Below are 6863 nucleotides of genomic sequence, written 5' to 3'. Positions count from 1 at the left end.
ATAGATCTCAGCCATGTTCGATCGATCCAAGTTCAAGGTTCGATTGATCGAACTTCTTCTAGTGCGAAAAAGTTAAATTTCCAGCTCATTGAAAGTTGTCCTTTATCCAATCATTAGGGAATATTGTGCGCACAACTCCAGCTCATTTTGGGTGTCATTTGACCTACCTATATAAGGATAAGGATTGCTTTTTACAAGAGATAGCTAATATCATATATATCATCTCTTGGAGAGCAAGCTTAGAGGAGGAGGAGGCTAGAGACACAAAGGGGGGAGTTCTTCATCAACAAAGAGCAGATTTCTTCCATAGAGTTAGCCCTTGAGGGTTAGAGCAACATCACCATGAGTGGTTAGACATCCTCTTGGGGTTAGAGTTAGCCCCAAGCATGTTTTCTATATCTTAATCTTGTGTATTATTGAGGGATTAGTGTTGTAATTAATGTTTTGACACTTTGATATATATAGATCTTGATTGTTCAATGATTTATATGGTTAAATGTTTTCAATTGATCATTTCATTCTATCCATATGTCTATGTATGTTAGAATAGATGTTCATGTACTTGTCTCTAGATTTTGTGTTATTGATGCATGTCTATGTGAATTGATGCTATAGATTTAGAGATTGTCAAAGCATAGTGCTTAATGGAATGCTCTTGTGATTTTCTTGATGGTTCATACTTATTCCTTAATGGATTATGCCTCTCCCTTAGTTTATTTTCATGCTAGTAGTATAGATATAGTGTAGTTGTAGTGTAGTGTTCAATGGAAGGACAATCCATGATTGTTGTTTGATGATCCATGCTTTTGAATGCAAGTAGCATATGTCTCTAACCTTGTGTTGTATTTGGATTGTGAGCTTAATGAAAGGATTAATGACTTGTTTTGATCTATTGTGCCTTTCACATGTTCTTTAGACAATATACGCTTCATTGCTTAGATATATTGTGCTTTTCACATGATGTTTAGACAATACATGCTCAACTAGTCATCCGTACTTGTTGAGTCAACCAAACACACACACACACACCAATATTATAACACACCATTTGCCTTCATTAGTTACTTGTCAATGGTATAGAAATGCATTGCTTGGTGGTGATCTCTAAACCCCAAGACTCTTCTCTCTCTTATTTACTCTTAGTTGCATTCTTTTGTTATCACTTAGTTTAATTTAGTTGCTCTCTAATCTAATCAACCAACCAACCAATTGTTTGATCACTTGACCTACTAGCCCTAATAGTGATTCCACAACCTTGTTCGACCCTCACAATCCCTTGGGACGATCCCTACTCACCCTAACTATATTCTTAGTGAAGGTAGTGGTGGCTTCGATAAATGTAAAACTTGGCCCTCGCCTTAATGCACATTCTTTAAGCTTGTGGTAGGACGACGACCACCACCACCAAGTTTTTGGCGCCATTGCTAGGGATTGATTTGATTTGGCAACGTCGGAATTGTGGAATCAATTAGGATTAGTACTCTTTTGATCGTGTCTTTACTTTATTTTTATTTTCTTTTCGGTTACTTATTGTGTTGTTCTTACTTGACTAGGTGCATTGTTGGAGAGGAAGCAAGCAAATGAGCATTCAAGCAAAGCAGAGAAAGTAAAAAGCTAAAAATTTAAAAAAATTTGCTGAGCTAAGCTTTAAATTTGGAGTTGAAGTGCTAAAGGACCTTTGTGAGACTTTCTTTACTCAATCCCTTAGTTAAATCGTCGGCCCGCGTGGAGGCTTGTTTTTAATTGTTCTTTGCATCATTGTTGTTAAAGCATAGGAGTATGGGTCAAGTGTTTGTGGAGGAAGTTTCATTGAAATTGTTATGAAGTTGAAGTGTTTGTTCATTCATTGTGTTTATGTGTTTTCACCTTGTGCATGCATGGTCGTAGATCACTAAGACCAACTCTTGTCTCTCTTGATTTGCATCTTGAATCCGTAGTTAGAAATCCTAGGGGAAGAGGAAGTTCTAGTTCTACCCGATCCATTACATCAATAGAAGGTCATAATGAAGAGAATGTAGAGGACCTTGGTCACATAGACCAACAAGGTATCCTTCATCCAAATGTGCATCATGAGAACATACAAGTACCATTAGGCATGCCTAGGCCATACATTCACTAACCACCACAACAACAAGGCCAAGCTCCAAATGGAATGCTAAGGCCAATGTATGTTCCACAACCTCCCATCATCAATTAAGGAATTCAAAACCAAGGTGTTCATGTTATACCTCAAGTAGCTAATCCACCTCTTGCTTTAAGAGACCATTATGTGCCTAATGAATATAATGCACCCACATAGATTCAATTGCCTCCATTTAGAGCACATCATTATGAAATTAAGCCACAAACCATTCAAATGCTTCCTAACTATCATGGACTTCCAAGTGAAAAACCTTATAAGCATTTGGATGAGTTTTTTGAAGTATGTTCCACCGTAAAATATACGGACATGCTGGAAGAGGTATTAAGACTCAAACTTTTTCCATTCACCTTAAAAGACAAGGCAAAGTATTGGTTTAACAATATTAGGCCTTTTTTAATCACTTCTTGGGCAGAAATGCAACAAGAGTTCTTGAAGAAGTACTATCCGGTTTCAAAAACCAATGCTATGAGAACTTCAATTAGAGAATTTTCACATGGGGATGGAGAAACGTTTCATGAGGCATGGGAATGCTTCAATGAGTTGCTTAGGAAGTGTCCACATCATAACATGCCCAAATGGCAATTAGTTCAATATTTCTTTGAGAGCTTATCGGACAATTATAAGGGTATGGTTGATGCTTCCATGGGTGGCTCATACATTGATAGGCATAAGGATGACGTGTGGCGTCTTTATGAGAGCATGAGTGAAAATTCTTTGCATAGAACATTATCATCCAAGAATGGTAGAAATTCACAAGGTAGGTAGAGTGTTGGCTTACATTAAGTCGACCATTCAAATGAAATAGCCGCCGAAATGAAGTCTTTATCTCAAAGGTTTGATCAATTTTTGATTAACCAAAACTTGGCGAACCAAGTATCTTCCTTCCCTAACCATTCTCATCGTGCATTAAATGAAACATGTATGACTTGTTCTAGTGTTCTTCATTCTACTTCTCATTGTCCTCACGGACAAGTGCAAAATGAACCTAATGAACAAGTCAATGCAGCTTTGTGAACCAAGGGAACAATCCTTATGGTACTCATTATAATCCAAGTTGGAGGAATCATCCGAATTTCTCTTGGAAATACCAAGGAGAAGGCTCAAACCCTTCCCAAGGCGGTTTTTAAGGGAAGTACATTCCACCTCCACTTCAAAACTAAGGATCCCAAAGTTATAAACCTTATCAATCACAAGGGAATCAATTTGCTAATTCTCATTTTCCCAACCAATCTTATTCCCAAGGAAATACTAGAAGTCCCGCCTTTGAAGAAAAAGTTTTAAATACTTTGGGCACTTTAGAGGCTAACACACAATTGCTCCATTCTTACTCTCAATCTATTGCGAAGCTAGAAACCCAAGTAGGGCAAATAGCAAGCACTCTTAATGCAAGAGAGAAGGGAAAAATGCCTATTAATGTCTTACCTAAGCAACAATGTGTTATGGAAACCCATTTCTCATCAGAAGGCCACATCATTGAACATGTTAATACGGTGACCACCTTGTGGAGTGGTAGGGTTGTGGACAATCAAGTAACAGTATCCAATGAAGAGAGTGAACCGGTGCAACCTCAAGTTGTCACCCGTCCCATTTCACATCCCATTCCCCCTTCATTGCATATACATGATCTTGTGAATGAGAAAGTCCTGAAAAATGTGTTTGAAAAAGAAGTTTTGAAAAATGATGTTGAAAAAGTTTTGCTGAAAAATGATTTGAAACAAAGTGATTTGAAAAAATTCTTGTGTTGAAGAGAGTTCAAAAGAAAATTCTGAAAAAGTGTTTGAAAAAGTTCTATTTCTGGATGCCTTAAAAGGGTCCATTTCGAAGGAAAAGCAAAAGGTAAAAACCAATGAAATTATGGAAATGTTTAGGCAAGTAAAAGTTAATCTTCCACTTTTGGATGTAATCAAGAAAATTCCGGCTTATGCCAAATTCTTGAAAGACTTATGCACCAAAAAGCGGAAAAACAAGAGCCAAGCACCAAGAAAAGTGGTTTTGACCGAGCAAGTAAGCTCAATTTTGCAACATAACACTTTGCCAAAGTTTAAGGACCCCGGTTCACCTACTACTTCATGTATCATTGGTGATCATATCATTAATCAGGCGCTTCTTGACTTAAGAGCAAGTGTTAACCTTCTTCTATACTCGGTTTATGTCAAATTGGGCCTAGGTGAATTAAAACCGACGTCGGTAGTTTTGCAACTTGCCGACCGATCTATCAAGAAGCCTAGGGGTGTCATTGAGGATGTTTTGATTAAAATTGATAAATTCTTCTTCCCGGTTGATTTCGTTGTCATAGACACGGAACCGGTCCCCAATCCTTAAAAGCCAAATTCCCGTTATCCTTGGCCGTCCTTTCTTGGCAACCGCTAATGCCAACATCAATTGTAGGATGGGGATAATGAAGATCTCATTTGGCCACATGAAGGTGAAGTTGAATATCTTCAATCCCACACCCAATTCATTTGACAAATATGAAGGAGAGGTTAATGTAGTAGATAAATGTTATGATCTTCAATGTCAAGGAAGTGAGCTTTTGTGTAAGACCAAAACTTCAAAGGAATCATCTTCAACCTTGCATTCTCAAAGTGTTGTTTCAAATTCTTGCTTTGAAATGGCATGGAAGCCCAAAGGTTGTGATTGCATAGACAAAGGATCAAAAGTGTCTTTTGAGCTTAATCCAACAAGTTATTCAAAGAACCATTTGTTGGGTGGAGTTCAAAGCATCTATCACCCCAACAAGGAGGGGATGCATTATAAGATCTTTGATCCGGGCTAAAAGAGCCCAATGTCTTGCTAGAGACGTTAAAGACTAGCAAAAACATTTCGTAGGGTGTCAAAACCCTATTCCTCCCTCATTTCTATCTTAAATTTCATTTCTTGCGAAGTCTAGATACTTGTTTTTGGTTCATATGCATTGATAGGAACTGTGATTAGGATTGCATGAATTTTTGTGTTGTGATTGAGCATTTTGCATAAGTTCGATCGATCTCAAATGAGAGGTCGATCGATCGAACTTCCACCTGCATCCAACACTTAGAAAAAATTTTCACCTGCATCCAAATCACCTCTCTGTCTCATTGTTTGAACTTATTTTTAGATCGATCAGGAGCCTGTCGATCGATCCAACTTCAAAGTTTAATCGATCTCATGATCCAACACTTAGAAAATTTTTGAGACTGCATCAACCTGTATATTTCAGCTCTCTGTCTCATCGATCAAAAACATTTCAAGATTGATCTGAAGTTCTTCAATCGATCGAATATTCAAGTTCGATCGATCTCAAGTTCCAACACTTAGCCAATTTTCTGAGCCATAAACCTGCATATTCTTACTCTCTGTCTGATCGATCGAACTCTTGTTCTGATCGATCTCAGTTCTTTATTTCATTATTTTGACTTTATTTTGATTTTTCAAATTTCAAAAATTCAAAAATATTTTTATTTTTATTTTATTTTATTTTATTTTCATTTCATTTCATTTTATTTTATTTTTCAAAAAGTTTTCAAAAATACAAAAATATTTTAGTTTATTTAGTTTTTAATTATTATTGTTTGTTCAAAAGAAAAAAAAAAGCAAAAAAAAAAAAAGAAAAAAAGAAAAGAGAAAAGACAAAGTTCAATCGATCTTAGTTGAGGTTCAATCGATCGAACTATATCGGGGACTTTTTTTAAAATAGAAACCGAGAGTTGTGAGATCGATTACAAAGATCGATCCAACTCTCTCAAACTCTAACCCCCCTTCTCTCTTTCGTCATCGCCACCGTGCACTCTCCATCTTCCTCATCTCCGTTGACACCTCCGGCGACATCAAGCTCACCCCGAATCTCACTCCCTCTTCATCTCCACTTCTCTCTTTGGTTGAGGTTAGATCCTAGGCTTCATTTAGGTTTTGAAGCTTAGATTTTATACATAGATGATTTACATGTTCAATCCATGCCATTTTCATGAGAAATCTGCCATTGATGAGCTTTGAAACACTGAGTTTATATATGTATATATGTGTATATGCTTTGTATGTATTTATGTATTTAGATTCGATTTTGGGAGTATGGGCCTTGTTTGGGTGATGGTAATTGATGATTTGTTGTGTTGATGGGCCCACGACCATGTCATGAAGGCCTCGTGCCATCCACGTCATAGATCTGGGACCTTTGAGCTTTCACCTTCGTACAGTTCGATCGATTGAACTTGTATCTTAGATCGATCTTGAGAGATCGATCGAACTCATACCTCAGATCGATCGAAGTTTTGAGATCGATCTCAAACCTTTTTGTGATCGATCAAACTTCACAGATCTCATACACACACTTCATTCATCATGCCTTCTGTTCATGCTATCTCATATATGCCCAATGCCTGTGAAATTCCACATTGGATGCATTTCATACTTACATTGTTTAGCATGTTTCATATCTTGTCACTTGTATGGAATACATGTCATATATGTTTTGTCGATCTTATTTGACATGCATGTTTCTATTTTATGCTTTCAATTCTTAATTCTGGCACTAACTCCCCTTGTAAGTTTTTAAATTATTTTTCAGGCTATGACTAAGTGCAAGACTGTTGCCAAGAGGCAACACAGGCCTCAGAGACATATCAGACCACGGATAGAGGAGCCAGTAGAGCCCTCTCATGCACAGGAGGAGCCAGTATAGCCTACTCCACCTCAGTCACCTGCTTATGAGGCTGAGGATGCTCATATTCCATCCACCTCTGTA

At 37.4% G+C, this 6863-nt stretch overlaps 1 pseudogene; it reads right to left on the bottom strand.

The window, feature by feature from the left end:
* Positions 1-2613: 2613 nt before the first annotated feature.
* LOC132315411 (small nucleolar RNA R71) lies at positions 2614-2712 on the bottom strand (annotated as a pseudogene).
* Between the last annotated feature and the right edge of the window lie 4151 nt (positions 2713-6863).

This window comes from Cornus florida, unplaced genomic scaffold (assembly GCF_030987335.1).
Source record: "Cornus florida cultivar Cherokee Brave unplaced genomic scaffold, ASM3098733v1 CherokeeBrave_3.0.0_Hap2_Chr06, whole genome shotgun sequence".
In the NCBI taxonomy this organism is placed as follows: domain Eukaryota; kingdom Viridiplantae; phylum Streptophyta; class Magnoliopsida; order Cornales; family Cornaceae; genus Cornus; species Cornus florida.
Note: the sequence above shows the minus strand (reverse complement) of the source record. Positions and strands in the feature narration are given on the sequence as shown.